This window comes from Dasypus novemcinctus, chromosome 8 (assembly GCF_030445035.2).
Source record: "Dasypus novemcinctus isolate mDasNov1 chromosome 8, mDasNov1.1.hap2, whole genome shotgun sequence".
In the NCBI taxonomy this organism is placed as follows: domain Eukaryota; kingdom Metazoa; phylum Chordata; class Mammalia; order Cingulata; family Dasypodidae; genus Dasypus; species Dasypus novemcinctus.
In genome coordinates this window covers 54,059,865-54,076,951 of record NC_080680.1, presented here as the reverse complement: position 1 = coordinate 54,076,951, position 17,087 = coordinate 54,059,865, and the positions used below count along the sequence as shown (strand labels likewise).

The window sequence follows — 17,087 nt, the reverse complement described above, 5'->3', positions numbered from 1 at the left end:
ACAAGTAGTGCCCTTTTCCTAGAGTTTTATGGATATTTTGTGGATTTCTTTTAGTTTAATTTTAAATAAAGTTGACAATATATTTGCAATAAATTTTCCGTGTTTTTGGCAAAGTTATTTATTGTGAAATAAATAAAAACATATATTTTGCAAATGTTTATAAATATTCTTATTCTATATAATTTATTTTTTAAAAATCTAGCAGAATAAAATTAACTCCCCTTAATAAAATAATGGATTATATCTCTTACCTAATCAAAGAATTATTGGAGCAAGTCAACTTTGCCTATGTTTTATGGAGAGAACATTGTTAATGTAAAGAATTTATACTCTACCCTTTTAGAGAAGAAATTATATGCATAGAGACTTTAGAAAGTTATCATCAAAAGGGTTTTAACTACCTTGTCACAAATCAAATGACAAAACCTAAAAGATTCCAAATATGAAAGTCACTTAACATACCAATTACTCTTTAAGAGAAAAGTCATTCTGACTCTGAAATGTGTTCGTCTTTTTTTCTCATTTAAATTTATCCAAATTCTCCTCTTTTCTTCAAAATTAAAATACTGTTCTAATTATATTTGAAAAACACACATCCAAATACATATAAATGCAGATATGGAAGTATATATATTACATATAATTAAACATTTAATAATGCTGCTCTAACATAAATCAGTTCACCATATGCTCTAAGCAATTAGAATATTGGTCAAAACGATTTTCAGACACCAGAAAACAGGCAGAACAGGTCAATGATTTCTGAGATTAAAAAAACAATGTAGATGAATCCAATTAAGCTCCGGATAACTGAGTGGAGAGAGTTTCCAGGTCAAGGTTCAGGAAGGGGTCCCAAACAGTGGCTATTAGTCTTACTGAGCTGAAGAAATAAAGATGAGATTACAGCTTGGAGAACCACTAGAAGTTGCAGGAAGGAGTACTGGAGAGGAAGGAACTTGCCCAAAGAGCTATCTTCAGAGATCTTGAAAGCATTTCAAGTCTCGCTGAGCAGTGAACTGTTTTTGCATGTAAAAATATCAACAATGCCAGAGAAAGAATCTAAGTGTACAACAGTAGGGTAAACAATCTCCAACACTCCTACAAGGTCGGTAAAAAATTCAGCCATATTGGATAGACCTGCTGATACACAGATCATCAGACAGAATATTCTGCAGGGTTTTGACTCAGCAGTGAGACCAAATAGGCCCTTCATAATCCTGCCTACCAAAGCCTCAGAGTGATCATAATATTTCCAAAGTAACTTAACATTATCCTAAAGAAAGCCTAAAAACAATTAAATATATATATATTTAAATATATAATGAAACAACACAAAACAACTCATAATTAAAAAAAAAAAACATAGCACCCAGCATCAAAGAAAATTTATAAACCACACAAACACCTGAGAAAAAAAATTAAAATAATGGAAACAGACACAGAAGTAGCATAGATGATAGATATCCAATAAAGACATTAAAAGAGTTCTTTTAAGTATGCAACATATTTAAGAAAGTGCAAGAAAGAAGGAGCATGATAAAGAGGGACATGGAAGATACATTTTTTTTTTTTTCCTAGAGATAAAACATACAATGGCAGAAGCAAAACAAAATTATACAGGAGGAGATTAAGAGTGTATTTCACATTTCAGGAGAAAGGAGAACTTGAAACATATAAATAGAAATGATCCCCCAAAATTGGAAAAAATTAACAGTTAATCAGTCAGCTGTGGAGCAGAACAAATAACCTAAAATATATGAAAGTCAAGTACTAGAAGGATAGGAAGTGCAGAAAAACATTTGGAAATATGATGTCTGAATTTTCTCAAATTTGATGAAAATTATAAACACAAATATCCAAAGTTTGTGATAAATCTCAAGCACAGTAACATGAAGAAAAGCACAGAAAAGTATGCCATAATCAAATAGTTGTAAAAACATTGATGAAGAGAAAATCTTCAAAGCAAATAGAGAAAAAAGGTGTATTTTATTCTGAAGAAGTGTCAAAATAAAGGAGATTTTCTCAATTTAATCTACAGAAAAGCTGTTTGTTTATAGCAAAAATTATAGCAAGTCTTCTGATGTTTAGAACATAGACAGAAGTAGAATGCATGATAGCAATAGCATAGACACCAGGGGGAGAAGTGAAATATTACTTCTGTAAGGTTCTTAAACTATACATGTAGATGTATAATATTATATTATTTGAAGATAAACTGTGATAACAGTATGCGTTGTAACCACTTGAGCAAGCACAAATAAATCATAACTCATATATATATAGTTAATAAGGACCTATAATAAACAAAACCTTTTTTTCCATTCATAAAAGGTATTTGCTTTATTTAACTCAGTACTTTTTCCCATTCTTTGTAAGAGTTAAATCTTTATTTTTCTAAAAATCTGGTTTTTTTTTTCTTTCGTCAAACAATAATATCCACTGTGACTGCATCTTGCTATAAAAGGAAGGTAGGAGATCTGGCAACAGGTTTTGGCCATATTTCAGTTGCTCCTTTCTTCATGAAGACTCTTTTCATGTTATTTCTGGGCCTGGGTGGTTGGTAAAACTGCTGGGTTGGCTGAGTTGATTATCTTGGCTGGCCATCACCTCTTCTGTGGAATTCGAGTTTGGTCGAAGGTACTTTCTTCCTCCCATACCTCTGTTGGAAATGTCCTGATTTTAGCACCTCTTTATAGTTTCCATAATCAATGAACTTACCTGCTGTCATATCCAGGAATGGAGAGCTTCAACTTCTGCTCAGTTAAACTTGGTGTCTTACCAATATATTTTTGCATACTCCATAGGAATAGATAATTCTAGTGCTTTTTCTGGTTTAATCGGCCCAGATCTTCTTTTGGAGCTACTATTATAAAATATTTTATCATCATGGGGTGCAGTTGTGATGGATCCTGCTGATTTAATAAGTCCTACTCACCTCCCTTTCAGTGCCATTTCTGTCTCTCCGTTTGGAACACCAATGAAACTGTTAGTTCTAACAGGTTTCTGGTAATAGTATGTGCATTAAAATATTTTTCCACCTTTATACCACTGAAGCTTCATTATTTATTGTTCATGGTTTCCTGTCATAAAAATGATCAGAATTTGTTGTTTGGTTTTCTCTTTTCCCACATTTTTGATAACTATAATCTATGGATTCTTGAAGTAGATTTTCTTTTGCTTCTGCACGGGTTAGACCTTTTCCTGGTCTGCTTTGTATGGAGTTATCTTTTTTCAAAAAGCACCATCATTGTGCTGAAAACTTGAAGGGTATGAAGTATCTTAATTTCTGTCTTATTTAGAGTATGAACTATAACACTTGATTCTGTCTTCAGCCCATACTTCAGATCCTGAAGATGTACTTGGATTTTCAGGACCTCTATTTCTAGGTAATCCACTGCCTTCTAAAACTGACTTTTGAATTTTCAGCTTCTCTTTGAAAACAATGAGGTTTTTCATTTCCTGGCTGTGTTGTATCATTTTGAGGAAGATGTCTTGGTTGATTATTATCTTTTATTCCATTTTCTGTATTTGACAATCTATGTTGTCCCTGATGAAGCTGTTGTGGTTAAGATTTAGGTTCTTCTATGTTCAAAGTTCCCCTTGTAGACTCAAAAAAATCAAATAATGTACTGGGTGCTTGATGGCTTTGCATTTCCCAAGTCAATTTCAACTTCAGATATTATTTGCTCCCTACCTTTTCCTTTACCTCTCAGAGGTAGATCTGTAGCAGCTTTCCATTCATTGCTATTAAGAAGTACATTCAGTGCTGCTTCTAAGTTGTTGCCACTACCCATAAGAGATTACTTCTGTGCTTCCTTACTGAAGCCCATTTCTGTTATGTGCTTCAGAGCTTTCTTATCAACCAGTTCTCTACAGACACCTTCCTGTTTCCCCTCAGATTTGATTGGCTTTGGCTTTTCTTTTTATAAATCTTCTCTCTTTGGTTACCACCCCAATCACATTGAGATTGCTTCTAGCACCACCACCAGTTCTTCTGAAAGTCTTGGTTTCTTTACATTTTGCAACTTCTCCAATAGCAGGAGTCCTTTGTTTTGCAAATTCATCATTATCATTTGTAGACTGGACAGGAATGTTAAGGTCTTTCTTCCATCAAGTTCTGTGCTATCCACTTTGACATGAGATATACAAATGGCACAAAAGGGGGTGGTCCTCCTTCAGTTCCAATATTGCTTCTATTGTGTGTTTTTTTTGAAAGATTTATTTTCTTTATTTCTCTCCCCCCCCCCATTGTCTGCTCTCTGTCCCTTCACTGTGTGTTCTTCTGTGTCCACTTGCTTTCTTGTCATGCGGCACCAGGAAACTGTTGCTTTTTTTTGTTGCATCTTCTTGCTGCATAAGGTCTCCATATGAGTGGTGCCACTCCTGGGCAGGCTGTGCTTTTCTCGTGCTCGTGTTGGGTGGCACTCCTTGCCCATGGTACACCCCTATGCAGGAGACACCCTTGCATGGCATGGCACTCCTTGCATGTGACAGCACTGTGCATGGGCCAGCTCACCACACAGGTCAGGAGGCCCTGAGTCTTGAACCCTGGACCCTCCTGTAGTAGGCGGATGCTCTTTATCAGTTGAGCCACAGCCACTTCCCACTCTATTGTGTTTTGACAATAGAAAAGAAGTTCTTCCCAAACTTTTCCCATAGCATACTCATTCTTTTGTACTGTATCATCTGTCTCTGCTTTTATGATTTTAAGTTTTTCTCTTGAGGCTCACTCTGCTTTCTTAAAGTAAATCATGGTTTTCTAGATCAGTTCTACCCATTGTAATCTTTTGGTTATTGGGCTTCACACCTTTAATTTCAGAATAGCTTATCATTTTCCAGTGGTGATGTAATGATTTTCTACCTTTCAAATATAAATATTTACATATAATTTATAATAATATATTAATTGTTATTTCATTTTTCACCTTTAAATTATTTTTATGCCTCTTTTTTCTTTTCGGTACCTTAGCCTTATTCTGTTCACTCTATGCCAAATTGACTGTGACCTTCTCCATACAAATTTCACTGTGGAAATGGTTTCTCTTTTTTGTAGATTAGGGCTATTTACTGTATTCCTCTGAACACCCTGTGTTATCTATTGAAATGAATTATCTTTACAGTATTGCCTTTAGCAATTCCATTTTTTTCAAAATGACTTCACATTTCTTTCTATATTAATGTATTTTTTACTTCATTTCCATGTATCCCAGAATAAAAATTTACAGATTATCAGGTTATTCTGTCTTTCCTCTTGCTCTTTTAAAGATATATACCTTGATTACAATAGACATTTAAAAATATGCAAATGTTTATATGGAAGAAAAATAATGCCATTCACAAACCCACCAGCTATAATGTAATCATTTCTGTTTGTTGTAAATTTCTCTTTCTCTCATTCTCACTCTCAATTCAAACACATGTACACACACTCATGAATTTATTTCATTATTTTTCTACTTATTTAGATAATATGTCTAGGAAAATTATTCAAAATTTCCATCTTTATTACCTCTATAATATATGATGTATAGTCCCTCACTGCAATAAAGGATAAGTGTGTTATTGTTCGCCATACATTATTACTGCTTTCACAAGAAATCTCATCTTCCCTTAACAATCCATTTGCATCTTCCTGTGATGTCAGACAGGATAAAGAAGCTTGCTCTCTGAAGTCCAGTCAATAGCAAACTTCATCATTTAAGGTTTACTACAAGTGTGGAAGAGAAATTTTATCACACCAGAGAACTGTCTGTTGTCTGAGTGAACAGAGACCAATTTGTGTTTTAGCTCCTATTGTTCTACAAATATATTATGATATTGATCCACATAGAGTAACTGGATTAATCTCCAGATTTTTAATATATATGAAACACACACACACATGATTGCTTCATTTGGTTTAGGTGTTAGTTTTTGAATTTGGAAAAAAAATATGGTTGACTGGAAGAAATCAATCAATGTGCTAACCCTTAGGAACCAGGCAGAAATTAGAATAAAGTTTCCTGGGAGGGAGTACAAACAGACCCAGAAAAATATTTATGTTATGCATATTTGTCTATTCTTTTCCTAAGCATTTTTCTTTTCTTTTTACTGTTTATTAGACATTTCATATTATTCAAAGTCTGTTGTCAGTTCTTTCTTGTACTGCATAGTGAACTTGGGTAAATAACAAGATTTAAGCCTTGTTTGTTAGTACAGATATAGTTATATCCAAGTTATGGGGCCTATTTTGTATTCAGTTTTACTCAGAAAGGCTGATATAAATTAGCTCCCTTTATTTGAAGTCATTCTGTGCCTACCTTGCTAAAGCAGAAGAGTCTTGATCTTAAAGGGATTATTCCATTTGTTTTGAATGCTGCATTCGGCTGTGACTCTATGGAAGGACCATGGTGAGTGCCACTAACAGTCTAAACCTCTTCAGTGCATGAATATCACCTACAATAAGAGGAGTATTATTTGAATCAAATAAGATACTATTCATGAAAATGCTATTTACAGTACCTAGAAGCTTGAAGGTAACAAAATAAAGGTGAGTTATCTTTTCCCTCTACTCACCCACCACTTCATTAATATTGAGAAGTCTGAGGTGCCCTTGCTTAATGGTGAAAGACAATTATTTATTTTACTTGAATTTCCAGTATCATTCAATTCCTATCATCAAATACCTTGGATTGAGCTTTGCTTTGTCAGAACACACTTCAGTCTTCAGCCCTGTCATCTAATGCAGCTACCAAATTACTTTTCCAACAGTGAACTCTAATCAGTATCTTGAGTTTCATGATTAATCACTTATTTATTTTATTTTATCTTCTAATAGAAGAATGATAAATTTTAACTGGAGGGCCTATAATTTAATTAGAATTTTACTGATAATGTTTCCTGGTATCTCAAGTTTTCTTTCCCTGTTATATTGGTCTTTGATTCAAAAAGCCAAAGATTCACTTCTCTTTTGGGATGATTACCATGATTAGTATGTATAGAACACTTTCAGTTTTCTATTTGTGGATTATCTATTTCATAGTTTTACACAGGAAATCAAAAAACTTTCATCCTTTGAGAAAAAGGATTATACTTATTGTTGACATTATCAATTTAGCTTTGCTGCAATCACTTTGGTGTCCTCTCATGATTCGAGAGTGAGAAAAGAAAAATTATGAAGTTAATATCTTGTTTTGTGAGGTTTATTGTTTCCCATATATCATATGTCCATCTGGATACAAAATCACTGATATGAGAATGTCATTTCCAAAATTCTAAACATTTAACAAGTGATAATATAAAATTATTTTCATTCCTTGACTTCTGAAGTGTTGATTGGAATTCATTAATGGTCTTACAGCATAAATGTTATGTTTGATATACACTCTGCCACATTTTTTTCTTGTTGGACAATTGCTTTTATTTTTAAAGATTGTATTATCACTCCCAAAAAGAGACTACTGTGTTCATTATCTCTGCTGCTTCCTTTACTATATTCACTGTTTATCTAATATAAATGTGGTACTCATTTCTCAACTGCTAATCAGAATTCTGAAAAGCTGCAAATGAATATTTAAAATAGATTGTTGTGTTTTTGGATGCCATATAAATAATTTCCCCCCTTGACAATCCTATATTTTTGTGCCTATAATCATATTTATGTACCAACATGCCTGCTGTTTCCTTTTGATCATTTCTGAAATGTTTTAGATGTAATTGCTTTAAACATTAGAAATAGAAATAAAGTGTATAAGGGAGTTACATGTAGGGTTAGTTAATAACTCGAAAGTGTCTATATTATAGTTCTTTAGTAATTTTTTTGTTGATTTCACCATTTTAGGAAAAATTTTGAGTATCCAAATTCCTGCCCAAATCCATACACTGCAAAGACAGTAGATACAATAAATATAGTAGTATTGTAGGAAGGACACTGAACTTGAGCTTTGATGATGTACTTAGCCCCTTTAACAACAGGATTCTGATTAAAACAGGAATTTATTTAAGATTTGATCAGTATCATTCATGGCAAAGTCTGGAAATATATGACAAATCTCTAATTTTCTCTTGAGAATATCCAAGCATCTTTGATTTCTTTACTCTTGAAAGATTTGGTTTAGATTTTCTTTGCAATTTAACATCTAAATTAAAGTTGTATTGGTTAAACATTATCCCTCTTTGTTATTACATAAATACCAAAATATCTTCCTCAATTTTAACTATTTCTGAACAAAATGCCATCTTATGGTTTAGAACCAATAGTCCTTTCAAAATAAAGATAAAAATAGAAGTTGTGTGACTGGATATATCATTTTTACTTACTTTTAAACTATTTGCTTTACTTTTAAACAAATAGTATATACATAGTGCTTAAAAGCTCTGCCACATTCCCTAATTGTGCCACTTAAGAGCTCTGTGACCTTGGGCAAGGTAAATAACCTTTCTGAACCTCATTTTCTGCATCTATAAAATGGTGATGACAAAAGTCCAACTAACAAGGTTGTTGTGAAGATTACACAATTAACATCATTAAGGCTGTTAGAGCAGTGTCTGGCACATAATAAGTCTATGGAAGTGTCTGCTAGCATTATCATTGGCTATACATGTAGAAGAGCATCCACTGAAAAATGGCTAAGTGAGCATTATATTTACTTTACCCTAAAATCTATATTTGCTCCATAAAATCACTAAATCCTCCTTGTTGAGTGAAAACCATAATTCAAAAGCATTTATAGCATTATCCTATCACCAGTTTCCTTCACCACCTGCTCAAAGCCTGAATTTGCATAAATGAATGTGACTAGTAATGGAAGAAGCTGTAGCATTGATTTGGAGAATGTGGCCATGGTAGTTGCTGAGGGCAGGTAGAGGGAAGAAGAGATGAGATATGGGGGCATTTTCAGGACTTGAGGTTGTCCTAAATGGTATTGCAGGGACAGATGCTGGACATTATACATCCTGCCATAACACACTGAATATACTGGGGGAGAGTGTAAATTACAAGGCAAACTAAAATCCATGTGTTTCAGTGTGTTCCAAAATGTATTCACCAAATGCAATGAATGTGCCACAATGATGAAAGAGGTTGTTAATGTGGGAGGAGTGGGGGTGGGGGGGATGGGAGGTGGGTTATGTGGGAATCTCATATATTTTAATGTAACATTTTCTGTGATCTATGTACCTTATAAAAAAGACAATTTAATAAAAAAAATAAAAATAAATGAATCCTTACTGAATGGCTTTATCCCTTAGGATCAAAAGTCCATACTTGATAAAATTGATCAGTACGCATGACAATCTTAATATCAATTATGTTTAATTTATGCCAAGAGGTTTCATTTTTATGTTTTAAGGCCATAAAATCAGATAACTATAGACAACCAGCAATATATTCTTAAATAGAGATTTTTTCATTAAAGTATATATTGCTTTGTTCTGAGAAAATAAAATGAAGTTCTAAAATTTCTTGTTTAAGCAAAAAAAGGTTTTCTCATTTCTATCTCAGACGTCGTCTTTTACTTGCAATGATATTGACAATTTTGGAGAATAATAATGATTATGACAGTAAAATAATTTTAGTTCATTTGAATACTAGCTTTATGTATCTGTAATCTATGACTACACTCCATGTTTATGTCTATTTCTAAATAGCATAAAAACAACCAAATTTCTGTTAATTATTTCATAATATAGTCAACTTATCAATATATGATTTTGGTAAAGCAAGCACTTAATTTGCATTGCTTTGATATTGTATTTTTTTAAAGATTTATTTTATTTATTTATTACTCCTCACCCCTTTGTGGTTTTCACTTGCTGTATTTGTTTGTCTTTCTTATTTCCTTTAGGAGGCACCAGTAGCCAACTCCTGGACTTCTGATGTGGGAAGAAGGTGCCCAATCACTTGAGCCACCACTGCTCCCCACTTTGCTGTGTATCCCATTCTTTTTTTCCTCCCATGTCTCTTGTTGCATTACCTTGTTGTGTCAGCTTGCCATGCCTGCTGCTCGCATCAGCTTGTTGTCTTCTTTATGAGGCACTGGGAACTTCTGCTCCCTGCTTTTGTTGTCTCTCACTGTGGTTTTCTTCTTGTGTCTCTTGCTTTTCTTCTTGCATCATTGTGTTGTGTCAGCTTGCTATGCCTGCCAGTCACATCAGCTCACTGTCTTCTTTAGGAGGCACCTGGATTCAAACCAGCCACCTCCCATGTGGTAGGCAGAAGCCCAGTCCCTGAGCCATATCCACTTTCCTGGGATTGGATTTGAATAGTCAAAATTTTTATTTGCTCATTCTCTTCCCTGCACAGCATGACTGAATAATGTTAAAAACAGCTTCAAATAATGACTTATTGATACCTTAAGAACTTTGGAAGTTTAAATGGTTTGCACATCACTAGAAAAAAATAAGTATTACATTCCACTTTGAAGTTATAGCCAAGGAAATTGGGTATGTGTCAATTCAGAGGACCTATAGTAATTCCTAAAATACTAAACAACTATTTCAAAAGTAACATAGAGACACAGATGTGGCTCAAGCAATTGAGCTTCCAATTCCACATGGGAGGTCCTACGTTTGGTTCCCAGTGTCTCATAAAGAGAAGATAAGCAGACACAGAGAGTACACAGCAAATGGACACAGAAAGCAGACAATATAATGAGGGTGAGTGTGGAATAAATAAATGAAATAAATCTTTCTAAAAAATATATAAGAAAATATAATGATCACTTTAACCAAATATTGAAATGTTCAAGTTCAATTTTTGACTGACTTTTAAACTATGCTTTAGCACTTAATTTTCACTAAACTTTGGTAAAACAGGCATATTTTAAATTTATGATTTTCAATATCTTAAATTTATAATTTTAACAATGCAGATTGAAAATATATACATATATGTATTTAACAACCATAATTTATTTATTTTTTGCAGATAAATCCTTGATAATGCTTAATAAATAAATGCTTGATAATCCTTAATAAAGTTGAAATTTATCTTAGCATATATGACAACAATCATTGTTTCCACTAAATTTATAAAGACTTTAGGAGTTACCACATCCAACACATTATAATTGACTACCTAAATTTTTAATATGGTCTAAATTCATAGAGTACAAACAGTAGTAGTGTGACCTCCTTAGAAATCCTGGTTTCAACAAGGAATTTATTACTTAAACATACATTCCCTTAACTTATTCCATTTTAGCCTATTTCCACTTCCTTCAAGTTTGGCTTGCTCTAGTTTGCAATACAAATTCTCTAAGCTGTCAGTTTATTCACTAGTAAAGAAACATATTTTACATTTCTTAATTTTTATCATTTTAATATTAATATTAATATAATCAGTTGACTGCATGAGTTGTACCCAGTAGGTTACAAGCAGAAAACATCCTGAATTTTATTTTTTTAATTTTTAGTTTTTAAAGAATTTTTAGATTACATAAAAATTACATTTAAAAAATAGGGTGGGGAAAGGGGGGAGAAATAAATAAATCTTTAAAAAAAAATAGGGTATTCCTATATGCCCCACTCCCTCCCACACTTACACTTTCCCCCATTAACAACATTTTTCATTAGTGTGGTGCATTTGTTACAATTGATGAACATATATTGAAGCATTACTGCTAATGCTTAATATTATAGTTTATACTCTGCCCTGCACAATTTTATAAGTAATGACAAAATTTATAATGGGTGGTATCTGTCATTGCAATGTAATGCAGGAAGATTCCAATGTCCAGAAAATACTCCCATGTTACACCTATTCTTCCCTCTCCCTCTCCTCAAAACCCTGGTGGCCACTGCCTTTATATCAATGATAAAAGTTCTTCCATTGCTAGAATAATAGTAAGTCTATAATAGAATAAATTAAGTTTACTTTAGTCCATTGTTCATTCCCCAATCTTGAGGATTTTAGGATGGTGATGTCTACTCAGTTTCTAACTGAGAGCAACTTAAATCCCATGGGGCAGATGGATGGAACTATCTTGCTTACAGTTGCAGATATTCTCTGTTCCTAGGGAGGGTGTTGTCCATCATCATCTCCTTGTTAAATGTCCTGAGTGAGTCCAATGAACTGGAGAATAGGTTTTGCAACTCTGTTGAGATTCAGGGAACAACCTGCACATGAACAGACTGAAGATTTAAGTCAATGGGACGTATCTTTAAAAGGTACAGTGCTAATCATAGCTTCAAATAAAAGGAGCAGAAAACCCTGGTAGAGAAACTATAAGTGAGTCTTACTCTATTATACTGGGGAGCACGAATTCCAAAGTAAGGCCCACTGACCGCATGCTGAATTCCTGAGCTTGTCTACCCTGCTTATAGTGTCTAGATGTCTCTAGAGCCCTCAGGAGCCCCACTGTTTGAAGCACTGTTTACAGTGGCAGTCAATGAACTCCTGCTGAGATGAGCATAAGCATAACCTCTAGAATGACCTCCTGACTCAATTTGAAATCTCTTAATAATTAAAACTTATTTGTATTTAGTATTTCTTCCTTTTGTTCAAGGTCTTTTTCCAGATGCGTTGCTAGTTGGCAATTGGTGATAATCCCTCAGTGCCAGGAATGCTCATTCCAAGGAGTCATGTCCCACCCTGAGAGGGAAGGTAGGGTGTTTATATCCTGAGTTTGGCTTAGAGAGAGTCCACATGGATGGAGAAACATACAATAAACAAGAAAATATTAAACTCCCATCTTGGGGAATCCCGCTATGTTCTCAGAGGGACAAAAATTTCTTGAGAACATAGGCAATGCCTAATAAAATAAAACAGACCAGTTTGTCAAGACCTCAATATTATTGCAAATAACTATGTATCTTATTCTTCAAAAATGGACACTTAGTGGTTACCATGGGTTCTGAGGGGCGGGGGAGGGAAAAATAGAATAGATGAAACATAGGGTATTTTTAGGGCATTAGAATTGTTTTGCATCATTCTGCAATAACAGATACAAGACATTTTAAATTTCATCAGAACCTACAAAAGTATATGGTGCAACATATAAACCATTAGCTATGGCCAGTAACAATGCTACAGTATTTGTACATCAATTGTAACAAATGTACCTTCCATATGTAAAATGTTATTAATAAGGGAGAATGGAAAATGAAGAGGGCATTGGGTATATGGGAATCCCCTATATTTTCTGCGTGACTTTTCTGTAACCTAAAACTTCTTTAAAAATAAAACGAAAAAAATAAGATATTGCATACGGAAGAAACATACGGAACATACGGAACATACGGAAACATACGGAAGAAATTTTCACTGTACATACAAGGTAACAGATCTCATGGCGAGGAAAGACACAATGTATAAAAAAGCTTTATTTTATTTCAATATTTTATTATTGTATTTGATTTTTTATTTTTTAAATTACTGTTATTGTTTTAACTATTTATTTTATTTGGTTACTTTTTTTTACTTCATTTTTGTAGAGATTTTGGATCACAGACCTGTAACAAGGGAGGATCACTGGTGCAGGGTGTCAGTGATGGGGGGATGTGTGGGGAGGGGTGCAGCTGGGGTATGCCTCTAAGTGATATGAATATGTTCAAATGTTCATGGGGCATTGTGTCAGTGGGTAGAGATCCATACAATAACCAAAAGAATATTGAATTCCCATCCTGGGAAGTCCTGCTACATTGTCTAGTAGAATGGCAAGTATCCCCTGAGTACATGGGCAGTGCCTAGGAAGGAAGTCAGACCATTACACCAGGCCCTTGACATTCATGATTGTATTTATGATTCTTTTCTTGTGAAATTGAAACTTAGCCTTCTGAACTGACAATATGATAGCCACGCCCTGAACCTTAACAGACTTCAACTCCTACACTCTGATTTATTGGACTTACCCCACTCAGCTAACATGGAGTTGAAGAATGTCAACCACCACACCATGGAGCCTAGAGTGCCTACAACTGAAAGCAGGAGGATTGCATCCAATATCCATGTGTAATGTAAGCCCCCTCTTGACATAGAAGTGCAATGGACACAACCAATCCAAAGTCCCCAGAGAAAATGTGGCATTGGTGTGGGAAAAGTGGCCATGGTGGCTGCTGGGTGCGGGGAATGGGAGGAAGAGATCAGATGTGGAGGTGTTTTCGGGACTTGGAGTTGTCCTGGGTGGTGCTTCACGGACAAGTACGGGACATTGTAGATCCCCCCAGGGCCCACTGAATGGAACGTGGGAGAGTATGGGCTATTATGTGGACCATTGACCATGAGGTGCAGTGATGCCCAGAGATGTACTTATCAAATGCAATGGATGTGTCATGATGATGCGAGAGAGTGTTGCTGTGGGGGGAGTAAGGGGTGGGGGTGGTGGGGTTGAATGGGACTTCATATTTTTTGAATGTAATATTTTTTAAAAAATGAATAAAAAAAATAATAAAAAAATTTAAAAAAAAGTTACCTCCTGAAAACATTGCCCTTTGAAAGTATCTTTGTGGATGCATTCTTTCTAAGCAATGGATCAAATTGTAGGCAGATCTTTCTTCTCTTCAGGTCACTCATATAGTAAATACAAAGTCTCCTTGTCCCAAGAAATTATGGAACTGCCATTCATTCTGAATATAGACACCTCTCATCAGTATGCCATCACAAGGATTCTAGCTAGCCACATCCCCAAAGTTACTTGCAATAATATTAAGGGCTTGACATACTGGTCTGTTTTCTTTTATTAAACAATGCCTATGTCCTTGAGAGATTCTTGCCCCTCTGAGAGCATAGCAGGATTCCCCAAAGTGGGAGTTTAATATTTCCTTGTTTATTGTATGAGTATCCACATCCACAATGGATGTGACAGATGAGACTTAAATTGTAATTCATGTATCAGTTTCTGCATGCCTAAACTTTGGGGACACATATCAAATTCTCCAAGTGATTGTCTTAAAGTCCTCATTTGATATGGATTGTATGGGAAGCATTATGACTTTCCCCATAAGGATAAAAGAAAAAAAATGTGTAACATAATAGCACATCCAAATATGTATCTGTTACCTTTAGTTTCCTTCCATTGATTCCCTTGAAGTTGGTACAGGAGTAATGCTGGGAAAGTTGAATTCTTGTTCTCACAGAATGTTCTGCATTGGTGGGTAAGTATCTCACTTCAGAGTGGGGTGGTGGTAGTATATATTCTTCACTGCCTTTTGGTGTTATTTTGAAATAAAGCTCATTTTAACTCAAATAATAAAAGCAGCAACCATTAATTTTAACAATCTAACCATCCTGTCAAGTAATTTGCAAACACCTTGACATCTAATATTTGTAGTAATTCTACAAGGTATTGAGGTATTCTGACCAGGTATTTTGAAGAATGTCCTTCAGTTGTGATTTGTCTGATGTCTTTCTCATAATTAGACTGGGGTTACAGAATTTTGAGAGGAAGACCAGAGAGATGTAGTATCATTTCATGACATCCTATCAAGTATAATTCTATCAATATGACATATGACTATTGATGCTAATCTTCATCACCTGGTTAATGTAGTGTTTTTCAGGTTTTATTTTTATATGTACTCTTTGGAAGGAAGTTATTATGTGCAGACCACACTTAAGGAGTAAGAAATTAATCACCCATCCTTGAGGGCTGAATATTTATATAATTTATTTGCCATTCTTCTGCTCAGATGTTTCTATTTCTCCTAGCTATTTATTTATCTATTCATTTTATATCAGTAGGGGTGAATGGATATTTATTTTATACAAAGAGTTATAATCTAATACTACTTTTTAAATTTTGTTGCTGAAATTGTTCCAGTTTGGCCATCTTTTAGTTGTTTGCTGGGTCCCTTTGACATACTCCCATTATCATGTGTGTTTGTGCGTGTTGAACACTTCCTTACATTCTGCTGCTACAGATGCTCTAAGATCACCTTGAATTTTTCAAATCCAAGTTCTAGAAGCAGCCATTTCTCCAAGAAGCCAGGGTTAATTTTTTAAAAAAATATATTTTTATTGAGGTATATCATTCATACATGAACATACATAAACAAGTGTATAATAAAGGTTGTGAATTTACAAAATAAATATGCATAACATCATACAGGGGTCTCAGACATCACTCCTCCACCAAAAACTTGCATTATGGTACATTTGTTACAAACTATGCAAAAGCATCATCAAAATATTACTACTAACTATAGTCCCTATCTTACATTTGGTGTGTTTTTCCCCCAATCCACCTTATTTTTTAAAATATACACTTATTACAGAAGTTGTGAACTTATAGAACAGTCATCCACATTTGTAGAATTCCCTGGTTTTCCTTCACTGGAGACGGGTAATTGAAACCAAGATCTCAGTGCAGGGATGCTTATTGCTCCTAGGATTTCATTGTTTCTAGGCCCTCTTAGCTGGCATAACAAGGAAGTATATGTATATGTATGAACTTGAATATATAAACATATCAATAAACATTTCCAAATGTAACCATCTGTATCTATACTGGGCTAAAATGTGTTCATACTCAAGTCTCCAACTCAAATCCATTACCATATGGATCATTCTTTCCTCCTCTCCAGGTTTATTGATAACTTCCTACTCCAACAGTAAGAAACCCTCCTCTTAACAGTTACTCAATTATTTAATTCCAATATAATGTATAGAGGTTTCAGTATTGTTACCCTGTGCCCCCAAGCAAAAGTACTTTTCCAAATGCAGTGCTTATGTAGTTATTTTTGTCCCTAGTCTCACAGACTCAATTCATTTCCAAATTTAGTTAGGTCAGCACATTTTCCTCCAGCTTCCTTCAGTTAGGTTGTTTCATACATATTTAGTACAGTTGGATTATTTTGACACATTCTCCATTCCTTCCTGGGATCTTCAAATCTCCTAAATGATTTTTAGTTCTATGTGCATACTTTAAAGTCTACCATTTATGTTTTAAATTTCTATAGGTTTTGACAATATGGTGTCATGTATCCATCATTACAATATCATACAGAATAATTTCTTTACCTCTAAAAAATGTCCCTGTGCTTTGACTATATAACTTTCTTTATCCTCTTCTTCCCCCATGCCTGCTGAACCCTTGGCAGTCATTGATATGTTTACCATCTCTACAGTTTTTCCTTTCCGAAAATATCTTATAAATGAACCATACAGTATG

General features: G+C 34.3%; 1 pseudogene; it reads right to left on the bottom strand.

Moving 5' to 3' along the window:
• Positions 1 to 2,455: 2,455 nt before the first annotated feature.
• Positions 2,456 to 4,249, bottom strand: LOC101419966 (tudor domain-containing protein 3 pseudogene; annotated as a pseudogene).
• Between the last annotated feature and the right edge of the window lie 12,838 nt (positions 4,250 to 17,087).